Below are 10038 nucleotides of genomic sequence, written 5' to 3'. Positions count from 1 at the left end.
TTTTTTTTTTTTTTTTTTTTTTTTTTTTTTTTTTTTTTTGGTTTTTCGAGACAGGGTTTCTCTGTGGCTTTGGAGCCTGTCCTGGAACTAGCTCTGTAGACCAGGCTGGTCTCGAACTCACAGAGGTCCGCCTGCCTCTGCCTCCCGAGTGCTGGGATTAAAGGCATGCGCCACCATCACCCGGCTACAAAGTGTTCTTTAAAAGAAGTTTGCATGGGTGGACAAGGCAAAACATGGGTTATTAAATGAAAATCAGAGTGCAAGGCATAGGATACCTCTCTTGGAGTTAAGAGTCAAGGGAATGGGCTATGGGCTGGCAAGATGGCTCAGAGGCTAAGAGCACTGACTGCTCTTCCAGAGGTCCTAAGTTCAATCAATTCCCAGCAACCACATGGTGGCTCACAGCCATCTATAATGAGATCTAGTGCCCTCTTCTGGCATGCAAGCATACATAGAAGGAATGTTGTATACATAATAAATAAATAATTAAAAAAAGAGTCAAGGGAACCTCAGAAATCAACACAAACAATCATCTCTCTTGGTTGCCCAGCATAACTAGATAGTAAGACCTTAGTGCCGAAGACACTACACACTTTCACTGCAGGAAATAAAATATCAATCTTGAAGTGATGAGGAAGGTATCTCTCCATTGGTTAGCTAGCTTTAATGGCATTAGAAGGTGCATGCAGGCTTCTGGGGTGTGGGAGGGATACCTCAATTATCTGATCCAGCAGTGGACCCTGCGAGCTACAGTACTGACCTACCAGGGAAGATGCCCCATGATACGACCATAGGATGACTGCTATGGAGTAGCCAATGTTTTTTCAAAACTTTTATGTGTATGAGTGTTTTGCTTGTATGTATGTATGTATGTATGTATGTATGTATGTATGTATATCATGTGATCCTGGTGGAGGAAGTAAAAAGAGGGCATTAGATCCCTTGGAACTAGAGTTACAGATGGCTGTGAGTCTCCATGTGGCCATGTGGGTGCTGGGAACTGAACCCAGGTACTCTGCCAGATATCAAGTGCTCTTAAATTAATTCCAAGAATTTATGCCTGAACATGAATTCTTAGGTTTTTATTTGTTGTTGAGCTTTTAAGAAGATTGGTCTGATCCTCAGATATAAAGAGAAAAGATGGTAATGAAAAAAACGATATAAAGAGAGAAACACCATTTGCAGCAAGACAGTGAGTGACAGAAGGGACAGGGACAGGCGTGGTCCCTTTTCAGTCTGGGTGTGTAAAGTCGGAAGCACCTGAGAAAATCAAGAGGCGATGCAGAGAAGTGCGAGGCTGTGTTGGCAGATGAAAGGCTGCAGTGATTCCTCTGCTCTGGCTCCTGGTGGCCTCGCTATCTCACCACAGGCGGCTTTAAAACCTACAGCTGGGCAGGACTCCTCTGGAGTCAAGCTTCTGCTCCCAGCCACAGAAGACTTTAATCAGAGGCTGGCTCATGTTCTACACACGGGGAGAAACACAACAACCAGCTCAGTTCCTTGAGTCACGGTGAAGTGTTTGCGACACACTATTTGGATTATAGACTAATTCTGTCCAAGAGACAGCCAAGTGGAACCAAACGAAATGTCAGCGAGGAGGTCTTTGTAGGCATTTTTTGTAATCTCAATAAAAATAGGGTTTGTTGTGCTTCTTCAAAGCATAAACTATTTCTATCATTCCAGTTATTCAACCTTTTGTGAAAATATTATGAAATATGAAGTATGGAAGCATTTAGCCTCTCACATTTAATATTTTCCAATTTTTTTCATAGGCGACACAAAGGCCATGTGAGCTGGACACGACAGTTCATGCCTGTAATTCAGGAGGCAGACACAGGAGGAACACTTCACACTCAAACGCAGTCTCTGCTGAGTCACAGGTAATGCGCCAACCCGGGCTAAGAATTAGATACTAGGCCTTTTAAAAAAGTACAAGGCAGGGAACCCTAATCGCTCTTTGGGCTGACGAGGGAGGGGGACTTGATTGGGGGAGGGGGAGGGGAATGGGAGGCAGTGGCAGGGAAGAGACAGAAATCTTTAATAAATAAATAAATTAAAAAATAAAAAAAAGTAAAAAAAAAGTACAAAGCACTCACTCATTCAACTTAAGTCTATTGTTGCGGCTGATAAGATCAAGATGTAGCAGCCAGCTAAAACGCAAGAGGAATCTGTGTGCCTACGATCGTATGTTGGTCCTGGAAGAGATTCCCGGTCTCAGAACCCTGGAGTCTTTCTTAGAGACAAATGAAAGTGTTTTAGGGAAGGCACTACAGTCTAAAAATTAAAATTTTCGAGAACAACTAAGATTCAAGATTAATGTGTTTTTAGAACTCTTTCCTCTTTTAAAACAGATTTTTAAAAACTTGTCTATGTAGTACAATTAATTATACTATAGTATAATGTGCTCACCTTAAGAGCTGTGGTTTTTCAATGGTTTAGAGTCAAATGCTATGTTAGTTACTGTTGTGGCCACTAGGTGGCAAACTTTGCTAAAGAATATTGCAGTTGTTGCCAAGATTTTTTTTTTCCTTTTTTTTAAAGAGTCAATGCCTAATCAAAGAATTTAGATTACAGCTGGCACCAAATCCTAAAATACTTCCCAAGAGGCCATATCGCCTCTATAATTAAAAAGTAAACTCACAATTTCACAATCATGGATTTTAGATAGAATCTAATTGAGTCTCCTTCATGTTTGAGCATCCACAGGCCAAATACGGGGGGGAGGCTTGGTAGTTCCTGCGTTAGTGGCTGACAGGCTCATGCTCAGGCCTCTACCATCTCCTCTCTTAGTCCTTTCTACTCTGTTTGGGAGCAAAGTGGCTGCCACTGTTATCTGAATCAAGTGCTCCTGGCAAATATCAAAACAGTCTTTCATGCAGAAATTTGAAATCACTACAATTTTCTGTTAATTCACTAATAGACATTATGTAAGCCCACTTATTTTAAATGACCCTTTAAGATATCTTACTATGAGATATATCCCTATGGCCAGGGAGGCACAGCACAGGCTTTTATTGCTCTTAGCTGCCCACCAAAGCTAGAGTGAAGCCCCTATTGGTAAAGATACCATACACTTTAGTAGCAGGACATAGAGAAATCAGTCTCAAACTTATACAGAAACTGCTCTTACTGGCGAGTTTGTATAATGCTGGTAAATGCTGTGCAGGCCATTGGGGGAGAAAAGACATAAACGATCACACCCAGCTGTAGTGGCGTTTCGTTTGTATTTTAATAAATGAAGCTTGCCTGAAGATCAGAACACAAAACAGGCACACTAGTCAGCCACACGGCCAGGAGGTGGTGGTGCACGCCTTTAATCCTGTCCACACTAGTCAGCCATACGGCCAGGAGGTGGTGGCACACACCTTTAATCCTGAAGCCACACTAGTCAGCCATACGGCCAGGAGGTGGTGGCACACACCTTTAATCCTGAAGCCACACTAGTCAGCCATACGGCCAGGAGGTGGTGGCACATGCCTTTAATCCTGTCCACACTAGTCAGCCATACGGCCAGGCAGTGGTGGCACACACCTTTAATCCTGCAGGCACACTAGTCAGCCATACGGCCAGGAGGTGGTGGCACATGCCTTTAATCCTGAAGCCACACTAGTCAGCCATACGGCCAGGAGGTGGTGGCACATGCCTTTAATCCTGAAGCCACACTAGTCAGCCATACGGCCAGGAGGTGGTGGCACATGCCTTTAATCCTGAAGCCACACTAGTCAGCCATACGGCCAGGAGGTGGTGGCACACACCTTTAATCCTGTCCACACTAGTCAGCCATACGGCCAGGAGGTGGTGGCACACACCTTTAATCCTGTCCACACTAGTCAGCCATACGGCCAGGAGGTGGTGGCACACACCTTTAATCCTGCAGGCACACTAGTTAGCCATACGGCCAGGAGGTGGTGGCACACACCTTTAATCCTGCAGGCACACTAGTCAGCCATACGGCCAGGAGGTGGTGGCACATGCCTTTAATCCTGCAGGCACACTAGTTAGCCATACGGCCAGGAGGTGGTGGCACACACCTTTAATCCTGCAGGCACACTAGTTAGCCATACGGCCAGGAGGTGGTGGCACACACCTTTAATCCTGTCCACACTAGTCAGCCATACGGCCAGGAGGTGGTGGCACACACCTTTAATCCTGTCCACACTAGTCAGCCATACGGCCAGGAGGTGGTGGCACACACCTTTAATCCTGTCCACACTAGTCAGCCATACGGCCAGGAGGTGGTGGCACACACCTTTAATCCTGCAGGCACACTAGTTAGCCATACGGCCAGGAGGTGGTGGCACACACCTTTAATCCTGCAGGCACACTAGTCAGCCATACGGCCAGGAGGTGGTGGCACATGCCTTTAATCCTGCAGGCACACTAGTTAGCCATACGGCCAGGAGGTGGTGGCACACACCTTTAATCCTGCAGGCACACTAGTTAGCCATACGGCCAGGAGGTGGTGGCACACACCTTTAATCCTGTCCACACTAGTCAGCCATACGGCCAGGAGGTGGTGGCACACACCTTTAATCCTGTCCACACTAGTCAGCCATACGGCCAGGCAGTGGTGGCACACACCTTTAATCCTGTCCACACTAGTCAGCCATACGGCCAGGAGGTGGTGGCACATGCCTTTAATCCTGTCCACACTAGTCAGCCATACGGCCAGGAGGTGGTGGCACATGCCTTTAATCCTGTCCACACTAGTCAGCCATACGGCCAGGAGGTGGTGGTGCATGCCTTTAATCCTGAAGCCACACTAGTCAGCCATACAGGCCAGGCAGTGGTGGCAGACATCTTTAATCCTGCAGGCACACTAGTCAGCCATACAGGCCAGGCAGTGGTGGCACACACCTTTAATCCTGAAGCCACACTAGTCAGCCATACGGCCAGGAGGTGGTGGTACACACCTTTAATCCTGAAGCCACACTAGTCAGCCATACGGCCAGGAGGTGGTGGTACACACCTTTAATCCCATCACTGGAGATTAAAGGAACAGAGACAGGAACTCGCTCTCTTTCTTTCAGTCTGAAGATTTCATAGAGGGAAGAGCTCTCTAGTGGTTTGGCTACTTTGCTTTTCTGATCTTCAGGTTTAACCCCAATATCTGTCTCTGGGTTTCTATTATTCATCCTACACTCAGCACTGGACCCTGCATAAGACCTTTTTCAGTTGTGCCCATTGGTACATTGTAGCAAGATGGTGAAGGGGGTAACCAATCACCTTTTAGATGGATTTTAGAACTGTTCCATGGGAGGGAAGTCCTATCTGGTACTGGTCCAAAGCCCATGGCTAGGGAGCCCATAGGCCCTAGAGGGTAACCTGCTGATAGTGTTTCACTAAATGTTCATGCTTTCAAACAGATCGTGCTTTCTTCCCCACCACTGGTTTAAAAAGCTCCTTCTGGAAGGAGGCAGAGGATGACGCAGAGACTTGTGACTAGTTCCAGTCCTGAGCTATGTGTGCTCACCTGTGGACAGGTTGCCTACATCAGTCTCCTACCACCCAAACCTTGGGGAACATCATGAAAGAGGGAGGCAAAAGATTTTTAGGAGCCAGAAATTTGAAAGGACTGCTGCAAAACAGTGTCTTTTGGACATGATGGAACCGTGGCCTGGAGGAATTACTGGCGACTGTGGTTGCCTGAACAGACATGTAGGATATCAAGACCACCAAGAGTTCTACATGGATGGGGGATGGGAGTCCCCAGAGCCTGTCCCAGATGAGAGACTCCTGGAAGTTGAAGGATATTGGGGAAATGCAGGATGTGCCCCCCTGAAGGAGTCAGGGGTGAATATGATCAATATGCTTTGTTTGAAAATCTTAAATAATTTAAAGTAAACTGTACAGTTTGGGGAGTTTTGTTTTTCTGTTTTCATTTTGTTTATTCACAAGAAATAGGAACTGTATTAGAAAACCATGAAGCATCATCAATCACACAATGAGAAAAATGAAGTAATGACAGGTTTGTTGCCGGAAAGAATGAACTGAAAACCCACAGCAAGGTAGACTCCAAGACTCTGGCTTTTCACAATGTACTTGAAGTGCAATTTGAGGCCATCTTGGAACAGGGGCTATCGGAATTTCTGGTTTTGTTAAGTGGAGGCTAGGTTAGAATTGGAAGGATTTCATGAAACGGTGCCAAGAACCTGGAAATCCAAACAGACTCCAATCACGGTTTGGATCCAAGCATACTATATGCCAATCATGAAGCTGTGTCTGGGGTGGATGTGGGAGCCATCGAATGTCAAATGCAATGAGGAGAGAGGGTTTAAGAAAACAGTCTTATAATTGTCTGTCCTAGAATCAATGTACACCGGGCCCTCTTTCTAGCTGGAAGACTTTCAGAGAGCTAGATGAGTTGGGTCCAAACCAGGAGATTCTGCCTGCTCCAGAGAGAGTGAGGGTTGAGCACAGGGCTATAGTAACTTTCAGTATCTTTCAGCCCTGGAAGTCTCTATGGATCAAGACCAGACTTTGTCACATAGTGTTAGATGGTCTTCGCTGCCTGCCGTTGACCATCATCAGTGTTACAACTCCACTGTGCCTTCAGAGAAATCACAGGACCTTAATCCCCAGGACAGAGGCCTGCATAGTTTAGAACTAGACTGGTCCCCAAGCAGTTAAAGGTTCTTCCCCAGTGCAGCTCCCCTTGATGCCGGCAAGATGCTATGGACTCTCCAAGAGGAGAGTTTTTCTAGAGAGTTTTTTAGAGAGAATTTTCTAGAGAGACACCCTTAGATCTTTGTGGTGTGTGCTCTCACGGAGGAAAAGTGGAATCTCACTTCCTTCTTTTTGCTTTGTCTTCTAGGCTACGAGGTGAGAAGTTTTCCTCTGCCATGCATTTCTGCTATGGTGCATTATTTCACACAGGGCCAAAAGCTGTGAGGCATCAGATCAGACTGAGACCTCCCAGACTGTGAGCCAAGATAAACCTTTCCCTTTATAATGTGATTACCTCTCAAATGTATGATACAGCAGCAGAAAGCTGATTAACACAGGTGTGCCACTCATGTGTGGGTCCAGGCCCCTTTCTGAGCAGCTCTTGGGCTTCCCCAGCTCTTATCCATGGCTCTCTACTTACGTAAGTCTTTCAAGTCCAATCCTGTATTCAGACAAGTCTACCTGTGCTCACTTCCTAGGAAATGGTGACACTAACAGGTGCCATGGGAGAGGAGGCTTAAGGCAATAGAAAAACTTTCTCACTCCGTTCTGAAGGCTAAATTCAACGTCAAAGAGCCAGCAGAGCCAAGCTCTCGTGGAAGGCTCCAGAGAAGACCTATCTCAGATCTTTCTCGGTAGCTCTTGGTTTTTCTGGTAGTCTTTAGAGTCCCTGGACTGCAAGTTTCATGACTGCCCTGGCTTCTCCGGCCTCACTTGGGCCTCCTCTCTGTATCAATATCACTATTTTCTTTTTGGCTAAAGGCATCAGTCACACTGTCAGGGCCCAGCTTCATACCTTCATCAGGCATGACCTCTTATGAATTTGATTCCATCTGCAAAACCTCTCTTCGAAAGGTCACATTCACAGCTACCTACTATGAGAAGTAAGGAGCATGCAATTCAATGATACTGCCATGCCTCTTTCTGCCCCTTTCCACCCCACCCTCCAGGATCAACTGCTTCCTTCTGTGGGAAGCCTCTCTCTGTACAGCAATAACAGTGCTAACCATCTCGGAGGCAGGTACCGCACACATATCTCTGGGCCCGAGGGTGAACACAATTTTTTGCAGTTTTCCTCTAGAATTTACCTTGTCTCCAGTGTTTTCCCTAGACATAAGCAAGAATGTCTGATGACAACAATCCTCCAAAGAAGCCCTTCAAGTGAAGGAAGATTCAGGTTGCAAAATCCTGGATCAGAAAGGGTAGAAGAAGGGGGCATATGCTTGGATCACTGACACATTCTCCTGGGTTTTAGTGGTTACAAGGGAATAGTAGACAGTGGGTAGACTACAAACCACACCTGTCCTGTGGGGAAAGTTATTATTATTATTATTATCATTATTATTTTAAAACAGAACAAACACATGTCTCATTAGGTAGTATGCCTTTTGGGTCATTGCTAGGTCAACCACAGACTACTACATAGTCTCTATAATCTCATTCACTAGTCCTGATGCTTGATTCAAGCTTCTGCAGAAATGTGGCCCTTTGCTCCAGAACGGAACTATTGGGCAACACTGGAGAGACAGATAACAACATGCGAGACTTCACCACTATTCCCTGGTGACCTCTGAGCAAGGGAGGGGAAAGTGTCCATCTTCCTGTGACAGGCAATATGTATACATCAGTCCCGAAGCCAGGCTCTAAGCCAGAAGCTTGTGTTCCAGGAAGGGATGTCTTGAGGCTTTGGTCTATCTTAGTACTCGGGAATCACTATGGGTTCACATTCTTAGGCTCACAGAACAGGAACCTTCGAAGCTCTGAGCAGGAAGATATTGGCAAGCTGGAGGCATGACAATGAGTGTCAGCAATGCTCTCTGCGTGGTTGAGACACTTGCTGACTCTCATAAGCTCTTGGTGGCCATGTTTAATACACCAGAGGGGACAGATGGAGGAGGATGCAAATGTCCACGATTGACCTTCCTACTGAGATATATTTTTAAAAGTGATTTGGTGTAATAAATGTGGACATAAGTTGATGAATTTTAGGTTTTGTGTGTTGGATAGAACTTAGCCTGGTCCTTTTTTGGACATAATGGGAACTGAAAAGATGCCTGACGATACAGGAGAGGGCAAGCCTAACACACTCAGCACAATCTCTATATACTGGAACGTAAAACGCGCTTGGCTCTTCAGATAATGGTGTCGGGAGAAGTGCTTTAAACCACAGATGCTTTTAGAACCCACAATCAAATTCTTAATTCTCAGTGTAATTCTTTCAGGATCTCATTCCTTTGTAATTCAGTGAAAAGAAAGCTAGCTAATGAGTAATTGAGAAAACAGATGTTTGTCCTGGAGACCAGCTCCTAAGAGCCAAGTGCTGGTAAGTTTCAAAAACAATAAACAAGACACTAAAGGTCACTAAACACATAAAACATGGCTAATACCTTAAAGGGCTGAAGAATGCTATGCTCAAGCACAAACTACAGTGTGGGAAGACAATATATAGCTAAGTACGAAGGATAAGAAGTAGGTGAATGTATATGCTATCATCCCAAAACAGAGAGAGAGGTTACAAGGGTAGAAGGCGGATATGGAAGGACTGGGAAATGAGTGGGATTGGGGTGCATAGTATGAAATTCCCAAAGAATCAAAAAAATTATGTAATCAAAAGAAAGGTGGATTCACAGACCTGGAAGGAAAGATGGCAGAATAGAGCTGCTCTTAGAGAATGATGAATTTGTTTTCTTTGCTGCCCCATCTCAGCCAGCAAAGGATAGACGTCATTCCTGATGAGCTGTAGGACTGCTGGCACTTACGATGGGGAGATGTCTGACTCCGGGAGCTCCTGCAGAAACGGGTCATTGCTGAGTGGGGCCATCCCTAGGCCTGAAGTCTGGCCAGTCACCAACGTGGAGTGGCTCTGGCTGCAGCTTGTGCTGCTTGCCCTGCTGGCAGATGGAGATGACAGGCATCGGGTCGACTGTGGGCATCAGTTGCACCCAGTTATGGCTGGTGAGCCGAGCCCTGGAGCGGCTGTGATTAACAGAGCCGTGTGCAGCGAGCCACCTGGAGCTCCCAAGAAACATATCATAACTGAACAGGACTGGTACGGGCCCGCGAGGTGGGGCAACAGCACTGTCAGCAGGCTACGAGCATAAGGGTGAGCCTAGGGAGCCTTGGGTGGCAGACAACAAGGGCAGGTAGGTAGACAACAGCCAGGAGTTCACATAGAACCCACCCTGCAACATTACCCCGACTCTGAGCAACAACAAGTCTCTCATCAATGGTCCAGTATTTATGCTGCTTCAGAAACCAGAAACCTTGAACCAGACCAATGACTTATTGTAATGAGTATATATACATGCAAAGCTGCCTGGGAAAACACATATAGTATTGACATACTACAGTTTGCAATGCCACTGTGATGAA

The 10038-nt window shown here is 46.0% G+C and overlaps 1 protein-coding gene across 8 annotated transcripts in view; it reads right to left on the bottom strand.

The window, feature by feature from the left end:
* Cacnb2 (calcium voltage-gated channel auxiliary subunit beta 2) overlaps nucleotides 1-10038 on the bottom strand; it is a 345264-nt gene that overhangs the window by 247884 nt on the left and 87342 nt on the right. The gene's annotated exons all lie outside the window — the stretch shown is intronic.

The sequence above is a fragment of the Microtus pennsylvanicus genome, chromosome 4, assembly GCF_037038515.1.
Source record: "Microtus pennsylvanicus isolate mMicPen1 chromosome 4, mMicPen1.hap1, whole genome shotgun sequence".
NCBI lineage: Eukaryota > Metazoa > Chordata > Mammalia > Rodentia > Cricetidae > Microtus > Microtus pennsylvanicus.
Note: the sequence above shows the minus strand (reverse complement) of the source record. Positions and strands in the feature narration are given on the sequence as shown.